Raw genomic sequence first — 16479 nt, forward strand, 5'->3', positions numbered from 1 at the left:
GTCCTAGCCTTATATAAACATACAAAGGCTTTAGTCTTTCATATGATGATCACTTTGGACGTGACGCTCCATGCAGTCATTGTATTTTGAAGTACACTATATACAGCAATAGTAGGCTCATAGCAGACTCCAATCTACCATTTGAAAAAACACAATGCTGAGTGATGTTGGAACTCAAAATGACACAATCATACAGTATGAAAGATTGGACATTATTGGTACTTCAAATTAAGTGTTATAACAGTTCCCAAGCTAAAGAGCAACAACATTTTAACAACATGGTGCAAAGACTTAGTTCAAGTGCAACATTTCCTTCAAATGTCATACAACATGATGAGGTACAATTGAGAGTCTTGGGGTATTCCTTGGAGTATGGCTTGTTTCTGCTCAGCTGAAATTGCAGTTCAGCTTAAACTGAACCTTTGCTACTCAGCTGTCATTGCCTTATTACTGATTTTGTTGTTTCAAACTCTTTCTTTCTTTGTGGGTTGAATAATGCTGATTGCTTATTAATCAACCTTATATCTATTAAAAAAAAACTGGTATGGCAGACTACTATCACTATCCTAGCACATAATACACTGTCACTTAACTTATTCTAATGTGTTAGCACTTAAACATGTGAGAAATCTCAAAATACTTGGTGTGCTCATTTACCCATGGCCTATTTCATTGATGATTTTTTAAAATGTGCACAACATCACATTTCTACAAAACATCCTCATCCGTGGCTTTCATTTTTGTATTCATCATGCTTGATGATACATTTACAGAGCAACAGAGAAAATTACATCTGCATGGAAATCAAAATCTACAGTTATAATTTAGATATTCATGTACTGTGAATATTACTGCCCACTCTAGCTACTGCTACAAGAAGTGACAGGTGGCAGCCGGCTGTAGCCTGGCATCACCAGAATTATTCTCAAATGCGTATTAATCTGGAACCTCTCAGTTGAGTTTTGATTTCCAAAGGGCGGTGCAGACCAAAATGCCTCTGGACACAATTAGACCTACAACCTATCAGAGAAACTAAACAACATAGAGGTGAGCAACACTTGCTGTTGGAGCGGTGCTCAGTTTTGAAGCAGAAAAAAAATGGTAACCGGGTCACAAGCCTTCTCATTACAACTAAATTGTACATTAAAGTGTATTTCTGAAAACATTTGAGCAGAGAATTAGGCAATACTGTAAAATAGGGGTGGACCGGTTCACAAAATCCACTGTTCGGTTCATATCACGGTTTTCAGGTCAGGTTTTTTTGGTTCTGTTCAGTTGTTTTTTTCTATTTCTTTTAGATTCTAAAAATACAATGTATCAGATCTATAGCCTAATAATCTAAAAAATCATGCAAAAACTGAAATAATGAGGCAGCATGTTTAGGGATTACTGTAACAATCTTAAATGAAAGTGAAGAGAGATTTTGAAACAGTAGGAGACAACATTGCTGCATTTACGCGCTTATATATTTAGTTGGCAAAAAGGTAAACAATTGTTTGCCTTCTAGGTAAGAATATAAACACTTTTACATTATCAAATCTTAGAAAAATTAAGAAAATTGGTTTTCTTTCACTCAAATACGCACAAACAGCAATCACTGAACTGACTGAAATAGGCTACATCAGGGCTATTCAAGTAATTTGGAATTGAGGCCGGTTGACGAAAATGATCCAAAATGCGTGGCCGGAAAAAAGTGAGCATCACATTAATGGATATTATAAAACAATGCAGTGACAAAGGAGTACATACAGTATATTGTCTATATTTTATCAATATAAATAGTAGTCATAGGCCTCAAAGTGCAACAAGCTTGTCAAAAAACAATCCTTGTTGAATGACCATACCTGTTAACCAGAGGTTTTCATTCAAATATTGGACTAAAGGACAAGTTTGAGGCTCTTTTACTTTTACTTGAGTATTTTATTTACATGCTACTTCATACTTCTACTCCACTACAAATCAGTGGAAATATTCTACTTTTTACTGCACTACATTTATCTGATTACTTCAGTAACTAGTTACTTTACCAGGCTGACAAGTACATGTCAAACATTAGTTTATTCATCAGAAACTGGACTGACACAAATGAACGTAACATAAATGCAGAGTAGCATGATTTTTCTGAAAATGCCTTCTCTACTCATCCTCTTTACACACCGATATGGCTGCAGAGTAAACACAGGCTTCGCAGTGACAGAAACTAAAACTTCTCTGTCCGTTCTCTGGTGAACTGGCGGTTTTCTGTGTCAACCTTTCTTTTTTCCAGAGTAGAAAGAGACATTGATGTGGTGATTTAACCACGGATTTAACCAGACAGAAACGAACAAACAGAGCGGGGCTTAGCGAGCTGCTGCCAAGAGGATTCAAAAAACCCACAAAGAAGAGCGTAGCGAGAGTGTGCGTAGTGAGAGTGTGCGTAGCGAGAGTGTGCGTAGCGAGAGTGTGCGTAGCGAGAGTGTGCGTAGCGAGAGCGTGCGTAGCGGGAAAGTGCGTAGCGGGAACATGCGTAGCGGGAACATGCGTAGCGGGAACATGCGTAGCGGGAGCGTGCGTAGCGTCTTGGCCGTGTGCCCAGCGTGCCGGGATTTGACGTGCTGAGACGTAGCGCTGAGATGGATAAGAGAAAGGACAGCGGTCATGAAGGCTTACGCTACGTTGCACCTCATAAACCACGTGTACCGAACCGTGACAAGCGTACCGAACGGGACGGATTTTTTTAATAAACCGTTCCACCCATACTGTAAAATAATCTTGACTCATATTCATTCGATCTTGGTTCCATCAGTGCTGCCTAGTTTGACAATATGATCTGAGTTTCGTTAGCCTGGTAAACTGCACTTGATACAGTATGTCAGTTACATCCAGTAACTTCATTCAGTCATTGTCTTTAACCTGCCCCATATGAGATAAATGTCAACTGCTGTCACTTACTTCCCCAGAGGTTGTCTTTATTTTGTTGTCTTCATAATCTTTATTGTGTTTGTCAAAAAGGAAACTATTTTGCCTAACCAAATGGATCAATATCCATATCGTTTTGTGACAGATGCACATAATTATGAAAATCAATTCATCTTGTGAGCAAAAGTCATTGTTATTGGTGTGCTTGTTTTTATCGACATCCGAAATCAGCAGCAATCGCAAAAGCTGTTGAAAAAACAAGCAGAACAATGGGAAATATGAAAGTTTAGGATTCAGTGTAGAAAGGCTTATAGATGAATGGGCTTGAATTTTTAAATTCATATGGGATTTATTTTCACTATTCTTTTTTGCATTTGACAAGTAAATATGGGAATGAGAATGGTAAAGAGATGTTCTTGGCTGTAACAGCAGCATAATCCCATTCAAGTGGATCATAAGTAGTTAGTCTTTTGCACTAGCAGCAGCTAATCTACGCCCCACCATGCAGAGTTGTGAATGTTATGCTGTGCATCACTGTTGTTTGCCTTCTTATTGTTATGTGCACTGTGCCCTTATTTTGTAATCAAATAGACTGTGATTGTTTGAATAGGCCTGTAAAGTCTTTCAGCCATTGAACAGAATTGATTTAGGTTCAAGTGATTTTGATGTCCCTCTACATGTCTCCTTTAATCTGGTTACAATGTTAGGCTAATCCAATCACAGACAGATGAGAGGATTTCTCCTTTAAAATATGTCTTTTACTCTCAAAGTATAATGCTGTTACGTGTGTGTGTGTGTGTGTGTGTGTGTGTGTGTGTGTGTGTGTGTGTGTGTGTGTGTGTGTGTGTGTGTGTGTGTGTGTGTGTGTGTGTGTGTGTGTGTGTGTGTGTGTGTGTGTGTGTGTGTGTGTGTGTGTGTGTGTGTGTGTGTGTGTGTGTGTGCATGCATGTTTTTATGTGTTTGTGTGTGTTATGCCTGGTATTTACTTCCATTTGGGGTGAGGGAGCCATCACTTACTCTATTGCGTGACATTATATCCTTTTGCCTTTTGTTTGATAAAAGAGATAGAGGAGCGTCTGTGGCATCTGTGGCATTATCTGCTGTGTCTTGTGACAGAGACTTCACCCATCTGATATGCACTTACACTGACAGACAGACACCACTGGCTTTTTTACTCGGGTGTCAAGAAATATTTTCTTGTGTCACAAAAAGGTGTGTCACAAATAGTTTCACCCTCTGCTTCTCAACACATACCAAGAGGTGCTTTGCACCACAAACACAACTGTAATAAACGGATAAATGTAGATATGGTTTGACAGTTATTTGTTGAACGCAATTTTACAGACCACCATTCATCCACTTCCAATATGAAAGCTGTTTCACAGCTTGATTGATAACATATGCATTGTAGAAATTTTCCATTTTTGCAAATGTCAGTTCATTTTTGATTTCCAAGAGGTGTAAGGTTAATTGATGACCCTAAAATTGCCCATAGGTGTGAATGGTTGTCTGTCTCTCTTCGTCTCTATGTGCCCTGTGATAGACTGGGGTCCTGTCCAGGGTGTACCCCGCCTCATGCCCGATGTCAGCTGGGATCGGCTCCAGACCCCCGCGACCCCGACAGGGACAAACGGTTGAAGATGAATGAATGTATTTAACGGTCATAGATCAAAATGCCTCTGGATGTGATTGGATAGACATACAACCAATCTGAAACGGAGCATGTGACGTAGTGCTGAGCAACTGATAAATGTTAACAACTACAGCGTGCAGAGATGAGCTGTGATGGTGTAGCATCAATATGCTTGTGTTTGACTGTTGACAAATTTGCCATCACATTTGAAAATAGTACTTCAATAAAAAGTTCTATCAGCTGCAGCCATCTTGGTTGCTTCCGTAAATGCCCCAAAAATGCTCCTCTTTGCTATGGCTGCTGTTGTGTCCCTGATTTTAGGGTGCACAAGCCAAAAAATATGTCAGCACATAAAGTAAAGCGCCAAGGTTCCACAAGTTGTCAGTCATTGTCTCAAACACACCCCATATTAGATAAATGAGAGATTAGCCGGATCTGGGCTTGGTTGTCTGGAAATCTGTCTGAACGGGAGGGTGACCCGACGTATCTGCCAGAGCAAATAAAACTAGAGCTGACAGATTTCTATGGTTCCCAGGCTTCCATATTCAAATTTTTGTTTCAGAAGTCATCCTATGACTCTAGAGTGAGCCACTTGAATAATTAGAGTTTTTATGTTTAATTGTAATCAGTAAATAAACATTTAAAGCTATTAAATATGTATTATTTGAATGTAAAGGTAAAGTTTGACCATTGAGATGTAGTGTTGTTTTCGTCAACGAAAATGATGACGAAATATTGTTGTCAACGAACCTTTATCACGTGACGAAACGAAAATGCTGGGCATGGGACGATGACTAAGACTAAATATATAATGCAATTTCGTTGACAAATAAAAACGAGACGAAATGTCTCTTCATTTTCATTGACGAAAACGTCATGTTATTATTATTATTATTTTGAAGTTTTCTCCCAGTCTCGCGTCCGGCCGAAGTCACTTCCTCAATCCCCACACGCGCATTATTTAGATTCTGAAGATGCCGCTGCTGTGGGTAATCGTTAACGTTAGAGTTAGGGTTAATGACAACTTAAGAGAAAATGAGAACAAAGTCTGACGCCAGCCGGGGGTCGTGTTCGGAGAAATGTGACCACAAAATCACAGGAAAAAACACAACGGATCTTAAGAGACACCTCAGGGCATCCCATAATGACATTTAGGTAAGTCAGGACATTAATGTAACGATACTTTCTGTTTTAGATGCGACATGATGCTACGGTTAATGTGTCGGGTTTTAACGCTAGCTTTAGCGTTAGCCACTGGAGCTGAGAACAGGTGTGTGTGTGTGTGTGTGTGTGTGTGTGTGTGTGTGTGTGTCTGTGTCTGTGTCTGTGTGTCTGTGTGTGAGACTAGCGTGTGTGTGTGTGTATGTGTGTGTATGTGTGTGTGTGTGTGTGTGTGTGTGTGTGTGTGTGTGTGTGTGTGTGTGTGTGTGTGTGTGTGTGTGTGTGTGTGTGTGTGTGTGTGTGTGTGTGTTTGTGTGTGAGGTGTTTTTAGTTCCTATCTGACTGACTGCATCAACTTAAATTGGATTACTAATTCTAGACCCGTACATGCATGTAAACTAAAGAAAGGGTTTGGCTTAAAGAAAATGTTGGTTTTGTCAATACCACTAGGTACTTTTATTATATTGATCAAATATAATTGCGTTACTAAAAAGAGACTAATATACAATTTTCGTCGACCAAAACTAGACAAAATGCTCTGACTTTTAGTCCACTAAAACTAGACTAAAATGCTCAGACTTTTAGTCGACTAAAACTCGACTAAAATGCTCAGACTTTTAGTCGACTAAAACTAGACTAAAATGCTCAGACTTTCAGTCGACTAAAACTAGACTAAAATGCTCAGACTTTTAGTCAACTAAAACTAGACTAGACTAAAAGTAAAACAGGCTGCCAAAAACAACACTAGTGAGATGCAGTCTATAAATGTTTCTTACACCTTCAATGGTTGAACAGCACCTGTGTGTCCAATCCTCTGACCTTTGCTTTCTTTCTTCTCCATCTCTATCTGAATCCTTCTGCATGCCCCAAATCGTATCTGTGGTTCTTCCGTCTCTATTCAGTGTCCTCTGTTGTCCAACTAACTGGTTCAGAGCACAGAGAGGCAGGAGGACAGAGCCAGGCGGATGGATGGAGGTGATGCTTATCTGTGTGTGTGTGTGTGTGTGTGTGTGTGTGTGTGTGTTTTGGGAGGGTTCATTGTTGTGTCCTGCCACTGCCATGGCGCCGCATCTTATCACACACACATCACTTTTGTCTCACCCCCTTAAAAACACGCCTGTAAGTGGCAGAACTTACCAATATGAGTCTGAAGGCGTATTACAGCAGTTTTTGGATTAAAGATGCAGACAATTAATACGCCTTTACTTTTGAGTAAAACATTTTCATGCATTTCCAGTTGTGCTAATAAAAATACAGGGGAAGCTGATAACTGATGCTAAGTTGTTAAATTGTTTGACACATTTCTGAGCATGTTGTAGCCCTTCAGGTTTATCAGATAGTAGATTTTGAGGGTTGACAACACCAACATCATTGGGCTTAAAGCCATCTGAGACGGTAATATTGTGCCAATATTTAGAACATTTAAATGTATTCATTTTTATGTTAGTGATTCCCCTACTATATCGTATACAGATAGTTTCAAATAGGGCTTGAAGAGTATTATTGTATATCAACTTGGAAACATATCATGATGACTTGAACATGTCATGTCATCAGAGCTTTGTCGGATATAATACACTACATAGACAATGAAAGCTGTCCATTGCATAAAACAGTTTTTTGTGTATGTGCTACTTGTTCTCCTATACATATAGGATCTCATACATATCAGAACAAAGTATATTGATATTGGGGAAAAAATCCAGTAGCAGTTTCTCTGTTGCCCATGTCTATGATTCATTATAAACATCCAGTTATAATTCATTATACTCTGCTTATAGCACTGTATAATTATAGGTTAAAGCACTCACTATTAGTGTTGCACATTGCGACACTACTCACTATTCATAATGCTTCATAACAATAATCACCACACATTATAAAACATTTTATAATGACTTATGAGGTCAAGTATCAGAATACTTCTTATAACATGGTGTGGGTGACTACTCAAGTGGTTACATTGATAGTACCCATGGACTATCATTTGTTCATACAAATCTTGATAATAACTTTGGGACAATGACTAAGTGTTGTCAACTTGGCGACTTTCTCGTTAAATCTGGTGTCTTTCCTCTTGATTCCTTTTTTTTTGTCAGAAGCAACTAGAGAGTAATGTGTCCACTGCTTCTGGTGTTATTGGATACTTTTGTGCTGTTTTGGACTTTGATGCACCAATCACTCTGCAGTTAGTGTCCTCAACGAGCAGAGGGTGCTGCTGTGAGCCTCTCCCACGTCCCAAAGCACTCACAGGTGGTCGGTGTCACAGTAGCCTCACTCAGCAGTCCCAGCAGCAGTCAGAGCTGAGAGGAGACCTACAACACTCCGTATCCAGACTGCAAATGAAGTGTGCATGCGCATAGCCTCTACTGAGCCCGCCCTGGCTTACAGAGGGGGATGCAAATAATAGAGCTAGCAGTTCCATCCCACATAACAGTCTTTTGAATGCATTTGATGTATTAACATTAAACAATACAGGAAAAAAATTTTTTATAATATGGGTCAAGACAAATCATTATAGTCATAAAGTTATTTTGAGAAGTGATGGTCTTTCAATGAAAAAATTAAAAAAACCAACAACCAAGAAAATATTCTAAACACATTAAGTGTGCTTTTCACTCACTATTTGTCTCTCCGACAACATTATTCCTCTCGCCTACTGCGTCCATTGATGACGTCATTTAGCAACTTTTAGGACAGCCAATAGCTGCTTTCCTTACTGAGGAATTGGCAACTCTGCAATGACATGGCTGGATAGACAGCTTGTCTTGTTGTTAAACATACTATCAACTTACACTCACCGGCCACTGTATTAGGTGCATCTGGTGCTTAATAAAGAGTCAGTGTGGTCTTCTGCTGCTGTTCCCTGTCTGCTAGAAAGTCGGTGGTGTTGTGTGTTCACAGATGCTCTCCTGCATTCCTCTTTTGGAACCAGTGGATATTTGAGTTACTGTTGCCTTTCTATCAGCTCCAACCAGTCTGGCCATTCTCCTCTGACCTCTGGCATCAACAAGGCATTTGCGCCCACAGAACTGCCGCTCACTGGATCTTTTCACTTTTTTGGACAATTCTCTGTAAACCCTAGAGACGGTTGTGCGTGAAAATCCCAGTAAATCAGCAGTTTCTGAAATACTCAGAGCAGCTTGTCTGGCACCAACAACCATGCCACGTTCAAAGTCACTTCAATCACCTTTCTTCCCTGTTCTGATGCTTGCTTTGAACTGCAGCACATCCTCTTCACCATGTCTACATGCCTAAATACATTGAGTTGCTGCCATGTGATTGGCTGATTAGAAATTGCGTTAACGAGCAGTTGGACCGGTGCACCTAATAAAGTGGCCGCTGAGTGTATATTTATGGGCCCCTTTCACATCACTCAGGGTCACCTTACAGCAGTAAAATAGTATTCAAAAAAGAACAAACAGACACCTACATAAAAACAAAACAAAGAACAAAAACAGCAGAAGTGAGAAGAGCGTGGTCAGATGGAATATGCTAATCTATAAAAACTTATTTTGAGTTGAGATTTGAGAATTTTGAGATTGCCCATCCGTGCTCTAGACCCCATGGTAGCTAATGGTTGCAGACAGGAGGTGTTGTGAGAAGCATGGAGGAGGACAATCGGACCGGGAGGGTGTGTAGGTGTGAAGGAGGTCAGAAAGGTACTGGGGTGCAAAGTTGTGGGAAAAAAAATATGTATTGTCTTTCAACCATACGCAATGTCATTAACATTGAATCTTGCTAGCATAACGTTAGCATTAGCTTTCTGGCTCGTAGCTGGGGTTCAATGAGCTGAGCAACTAGAAATATCTCCAGTTCCAGGTCGTATCCAAGGGTCATCCTCTATAAATTTATGGTCTTAGTTTTCACGTGTTGTAATATTCTTTTTTGTGAGGATCATAGTCAATTATTATTCTCATAGTTCTAATACATTTTACACATTAAATTAGTGAAATGTAAATGTTTATCATTCAATTGTGTCAAACTGGAGTACCTTACTCAGTTTATTGTCTTTTATGACCTGTTACATAAAGCTACAGGTAAAGTCGTTTTTTTTCCGTGATAAGCTATAATTTGAGTCAAGTAAGTCTTTAAAATGAGTTTTTGGGGGAAACATTACAAAGGTTAAATGTAAATGTCCATCACTCAGTTCTTCATCATCAAAAAATTGTGTCAATTTCTTTAATGACAAACAGAATTTTGTTTCACTTGTGATATAACAAAATAATTATTTGTTAAAAACATGAAACACTTGGAAATGTCACATATTAGGCCCATTTGAAAACAAATGCCTAATATGTGACTTCATGAAACGACATTCCACATGTGATAAATTACACTTTAACCTTTACATCTAAGAACACAGGCATGGCTAAATCATGTTATTTCTCATAGTTTTAGATGTGTGAAATGTGTTTTATATGTGATAAATGTGCCTTTAGAGACTGTCCTGTACTACTACAGTGTAGATACACACTCTTAATAAAGCAGTTTGAGTGTACACTGACATTTGGATGCACTGTATGTAATGTGTACATGCTGTGATATAAAAGCCTGTGGCGGACTCATGTTTTCCAGCCATTTCTATTAGAATAAAAGTGTTTCCAGAGCCCTCCAGCGCAGTGAGGCCATAAAGCTGCAGTTTTCCCTACAGTGACTCACTTACAGTCAGACAGTCTCACTGGTGTCTGCTCCCTTCTTATCTTAGTCCATACACTCTGCTTATCTCTGCCTTCCCCGAGGTCATGGGACGCAATCTGCATGGAGCACACGCACACACACACACACACACACACACACACACACACACACACACACACACACACACACACACACACACACACACACACACACACACACACACACACACACAGTGTATGTTGTTGTACAGTGCTTCCAGTCATGACTACTTGACTCAGCATAGCTGTCTCTTTATGGAGGGCCCAACACCGTCACTACTGTCTCACTTTCCACCAGCTGCGATATACAGGATCAATGTGTAGACGTTATCAATACCCTCTATCTGCACCCCATGCCTCGTTTTGTGTGTGTGTGTGTGTGTGTGTGTGTGTGTGTGTGTGTGTGTGTGTGTGTGTGTGTGTGTGTGTGTGTGTGTGTGTGTGTGTGTGTGTGTGTGTGTGTGCGCGCGCGCATGCGTGCGTGTAGAGGCGGCTTCAATCCTAGCTAGACTACACCAGTGGCATTTTGTGGCCCAGGAGTTCATATCAAGAAAGAAAGAAAAGGAAACAAACCTGAAAGAGAGGTAACACTGCAAGACTAAAAGAGTATTTAATCATGTGTGTGTGTGTGTGTGTGTGTGTGTGTGTGCTTGTGTGTGACTGTGTCTGTGTGTGTGTGTGTGTGTGTGTGTGTGTGTGTGTGTGTGTGTGTGTGTGTGTCTGTGTCTGTGTCTGTGTCTGTGTGTGTTGTGTGTGCACTGATATGTCTCCCAGTCCTCCTCCACACAACTGTAGTTGTGTTTTGACTTTGCAAGGAAAGCCACCCTGCTCCAAAACAGGAAGTAACAGTAGTTCTGTTGTTTTTGTTGTTGTCATCTTCAGTGTGTGTGTGTGGATGTGTGTGTTGACGCCATGTCTCATTGTTCGTCTCCATCTGTGTGTGTGATTTATCTCTGAAGGTGAATCAGTGATAGTGTGTTAGCTGGCGGCAGAGCAGGCAGGATGATATGGAGCTGGCTTATCACAACAAACTGAAGACACTTTAGAGAGCTACTGGACATTGGCACTGCTGTGTGTGTGTGTGTGTCTGTGTGTGTGTGTGTGTGTGTGTGTGTGTGTGTGTTCACGTGTGTGTGCGTGTGTATGAGTGCGAGTGCGCTGTGACATTTAATCCAAATCACAGTGCTGGCCTGTTCAGTTGAACCATAAAGTGTGTATGACTCTGTGGTCAGCCTGCATGTATAAAGATATGTATGTGTGTACTGTGTGTTTGCCATTAGCTGCATCCTAGTTAATCAGTGGGGTATCAGCAGCTTTCAGCACCCCGCATTCACACTCACTTTGGGTTTGAGGCGTGTGTGTGTGTGTGTGTGTGTGTGTGTGTGTGTGTGTGTGTGTGTGTGTGTGTGTGTGTGTGTGTGTGTGTGTGTGTGTGTGTGTGTGTGTGTGTGTGTGTGTGTGTGTGTGTGTGTGTGTGTGTGTGTGTGTGTGTGTGTGTGTGTGTGTGTGTGTGTGGAAGTCCATACGTTTCAGAATACTTACGCAGCTGTCGACTGAGCTTGTCACAAGCGCGGGACATGTCATGTAGTTTCCCCATTGACTTATAACGGTCACACGTGTGTGTACGTTCACGAGTGATGACTGCTTTACAGCGGTAATCACACTATGCGGAGTGACTACGCGTAACAGTTATGCATTTTTTGCTCGCATGAAGATAATAAAGATTAGTTCCACGTGCGTGTGTGCGTTGTTATGTGTGTGCAGACTTCATCACGCGTAACAAGAAGCTGCGTAGTACACTTAGAGCGTGTGCACGTCTGTCTGTCACTGTTATATGTTTTCTTTCAGGCGATTACACGCATGTGCGTTCGTATGTTTTGATTGTTCGCAACCGGAAGTAGATCTGGAGTGTGCGCACCATTACGGGTACAAGAACGCGTAAGGTAGTTTCTCTGTGTTCCATTTACATCCAGTAGATGGCGCCACTGAGAAAATAATACACCAAACAGACATTGAATTGTTGTGTTGCACATATTTCAATGCTTGTAAATGACTAATGTAAGCACAACTGTCTTTAAATGAATAAAGAAAGAAAGACAGAGAGCTTCCTTCGTTGTGCCAGAGAAAGCATGTGGCTACTAAATGTGCTACTCTCCATGGCAAGGACAACTTTTATTCTGTTTGATCTGTCTTCTGTTGAGATTTGATTTCTGTTTCCTGTCTTGTGCTGTCTTTTGCTTGCCCCACCCTGATTGTCATCACCCCTTTCTTGTTTTTGTTTATTTTCTTGTCATTATAAGAGTCTTTGAGTATCTGAAAAGTACTATATAAAATATGAATTATGATGATGATGATGATGATGATGATGATGATGATGATGATGATGATGATGATGATGATGATGATGATGATGATTGTTATTATTATTATTATTATTATTATTATAGGTTTTAATTTTAACTTAATTATCTTACATTTATGTTATTTATATATTTGTATGTTCCCTATTGCTCTTACTTGATGTATATTTGATGTAAAGCACTTTGAATTGTCTTGTTGTTGAAATGTGCTATACAAAGAAACTAACGTTGCCTTGTGAACTTTATCATCATTTATTACAGTCAAATAATTTGTTCAAAAAATGGGCTGAGATTGAAAAAAATACAAATTTAGGCTTCAGACTTTTTGTTCTTCTTTGCAGTTTGATCTAATATAAACTCAAAATACATGTCAAAAGTGGGATTTGATCATTTGAGGACAGTTGTGCTTACATTAGTCCTTTACAAGTGTTCAAATATAAGAATGTTTCCCCTGGTCAACTGTAGTTTAATGATTTTTCAATCATCTTTCTGGTCCAATACAAAACAATGGATGAAGTCTGTTTGGTGTATTATTTTCTCAGTGGCGCCATCTACTGGATGAAAATGGAACACAGAGAAACTACCTTACGCGGTCATGTACTCGTAATAGTGCGTGCAGTCCAGATCTACTTCTGGCTGCAAACAATCAAAACATACGAACGCACGTGCGTGTAATCGCCTAAAAGAAAACATCTAACAGTGACAGACAGACGTGCACACTCTCTAAGTGTAGTATGCTGCTACTTCTGACGCGTGATGAACTACGCGCACACCTAACAACGCGTAGAAGCACGCGCGTGTAACAAGTTGTTCTATTAATCACACAGGCACGCACACGCTGCTGTGCATGCATTTTTTATAAAAGACTCGGATGGAAGCCCATAGTGTGTGTGTGTGTGTGTGTGTGTGTGTGTGTGTGTGTGTGTGTGTGTGTGTGTGTGTGTGTGTGTGTGTGTGTGTGTGTGTGTGTGTGTGTGTGTGTGTGTGTGTGTGTGTGTGTGTGTGTGTGTGTGTGTGTGTGTGTGTGTGTGTGTGTGTGTGTGTGGTTGTGTGTGTGTGTGTGACAGCCTTAGTGTTCTTGTGTGTATGCATATCTTTATTTCTCAAACCAAGACTGAAACAATCAATTAATTTTGACAAGATGATTGAATGATATGCCAAGCCACAGAAAAAAAGAAGAATATAAATCTGTAACAAAGGGCTCATTATTTAAGTTATTTACCAAGCAAAAAGGCCAAACACTTCAGTTGGTTCCAGTTCCTTTTCTCTCTTTTATGTCAATCTGCAATGAATGGATATTTTTTCTTCGCAAATTAATCAATGGATTAATCTACAATGATACCAACTTAGTTGTCTCAATTCAGATCAGTATAACTCTTCAGACTTAAAAGTGTATAAAAAAAGTTTTTAAACTCAGTCCAGTTACATTTTTTCAAGATCATTCATTTATATTTGCATGTGTTTTGCAGTCAAAATCTAAAGTTCTTTCAAACAATAACTCAGTTGCCCTGGTAACACCGGAGGATTAGACTAATACCTGGAACAATCATTCCCATCCCATAAGGTTTTTATGCAATGGAATTAGAGTCTTTTCTAGTCCGTTCAGCTCAAAGAACCCCAGCTACGAGCCAGAGAGCTAACTCTAACGTTATGCTAACAAGATTCAAAGATAATAACATTGCTTGCAGTTGATAAACAGTCAATATAATTTCACAATATGTTCAACAACAAGACAAGCTATCTATCCAACCATGTCATTGTCCCCAAATCAGGATCAGGATTTCACCAAGAATGATAATCCATGTGTAACGTTACTGTCGACTGCAGCCTGAAATAGCGGGTTAAACAATGGAAGGCGAGACAGTCACTGTGTTCCAAAGTTCAGAGGGGCAGTGTAACTTTCTTATTGCAGCTTGTGTGTTACAGTCTCCATTCTGTGGTGTTCAGATGATGAGACACTGAAGGACTACAGGCAGTGTTAAAAAGACAAGATTCTGATCTTTCTAGAGTTGTTCTGTTACCGATACCAGTTTTAGAAATGCCTCAGATACTGCCTAAAATGCTTTCATCGGTACCAGCGAGTACTCAAGTCTGCACAGATCTGATACCTAGCCCCGAAAGAAATCCACTTAAAAGTAGTTTACTTTTTGTTCTGTTGTTCTTTTTCCATCAGGAATGAATGAATGAACTAAAACAACACTGGTATGTTTAAACAATCCTTTTATGTGAATGCTGGTATGCACTCATGCACCTTAGCATCACCAACACAGTCCCGCCTTGTCTCAGTGACCAACCATCTCTACCACCCCCACCACCACCACCATCAGCACCACCCTGAGGCGAGAAGGGGCTTCCCCCTATTGTTGTTCACACAGAGGCTGGAGGAGAATGAAAGAAAATGCTATGAAAGACTGAATAAATAGACAAGCATTGAGGGTTTGCACCCCCAACACACACACACTCACTCAAATAAATACTTTTCCGGCCATCTTTCCCTCCCTATTCTCTCCTCCCCTTCCCTTCATACTTGAGCATCCATTTAAAAGTCTAGGCACCTGTGCTGTGGTATTCTGTCTCTTCATTTTTCTAATACATACATACCCCAGTAACCTATACCCCACAATTACCTCCCAGGCTCATAAAGGGCCCTTGTATTTTTGTGCTATAGTGGCCACACTGACAACAGAGATCGCACAGGCCAGAAAGATGCCTGGCCATCCGATCTCTTCCTCCAAGACAAATATACCCTCATTTCCCGTGACCCCCTCTCTTCACCCTTCCATCCCTCCTCTCCTGATTTTATTTTCATCAATAGGCACCTTTGTCACCTGGCTGCCATTCTGCCCCCCCCCCCCCCCCCCCCCCCATCCTGTCCATCGCCTCAGGGTGTGCTTCGTGACCAATTGGCTGGTGACAGGACATAACAGCAGATCTCCACAGTCATCACTGCTCCTTTTTGTTTTTGTCATCACCAGCAATCAGGCAAAGTTAAATATTAGGAGGAGAAAGAGGGAGAACAATGATCTGCTGGAAAGTCTGAAAGAAACAGAAGTAAAGTAAGGACGAGTAACACAAGGGACACATTTAAATATGGTTTACCTGTTGGTCCTAGAATTCCTGGAATAGCTCCGGGTGGTTTGAGATGTTGAGACAGAGATAAATTTCTCTATGGAAGTCAGAGAACAGGGACTGAAAGTCCACTGATACATGGTCTTAAAGTCTTTATTTGAATTCCGTCCAAAAGCTCTGGTATTACAGTAAAGCCTTAAAGAACAATGGTATTTTATATGTCAGAGCTACTGTGGTAAACCTGTTCAGTTAAAAAACAAATAGCAAGCTTTTGATAGAGTCCAGTTACAGAATAAAGACATTATCCTCCCTACAATTTAAGTAAAAGTTTTAATGGTTATCAAAACAAAATCTAGATTTTAACTTCAACGTGGTAGTATAGCAGAGGCACACCTCAGCTTTTATATTTGTTCTGTTTACACAAACTTCTTACATCATCATCAATAGTTCATGCTTACTATATCTATAAAAACCTTCTTTAGTCTGCCCCAAAACAAATACTGTACTGGTTTAAAGTATGTTTAAACCCAAGACTCCATGTTTTTATTAGCTGCAACATTCAATCAAGCAGACACATTTTGTATTATGTAGATAGTTTAGCCTGGCTACCATTAGAAACATTAAACAAAGTCTGGCTTCACAGCATGCACTTGAAACAGCAGGAACAGCTGGAATTAAG

The 16479-nt window shown here is 40.2% G+C and overlaps 1 protein-coding gene across 2 annotated transcripts in view; it reads left to right on the forward strand.

Annotated features, from left to right (window-relative positions):
• The window catches only part of bcas3 (BCAS3 microtubule associated cell migration factor), a 555891-nt gene that overhangs the window by 238299 nt on the left and 301113 nt on the right, over window positions 1–16479 (forward strand). The window lies entirely within an intron of this gene.

Source organism: Echiichthys vipera, assembly GCF_963691815.1.
Source record: "Echiichthys vipera genome assembly, chromosome: 5".
In the NCBI taxonomy this organism is placed as follows: Eukaryota; Metazoa; Chordata; class Actinopteri; order Perciformes; family Trachinidae; genus Echiichthys; species Echiichthys vipera.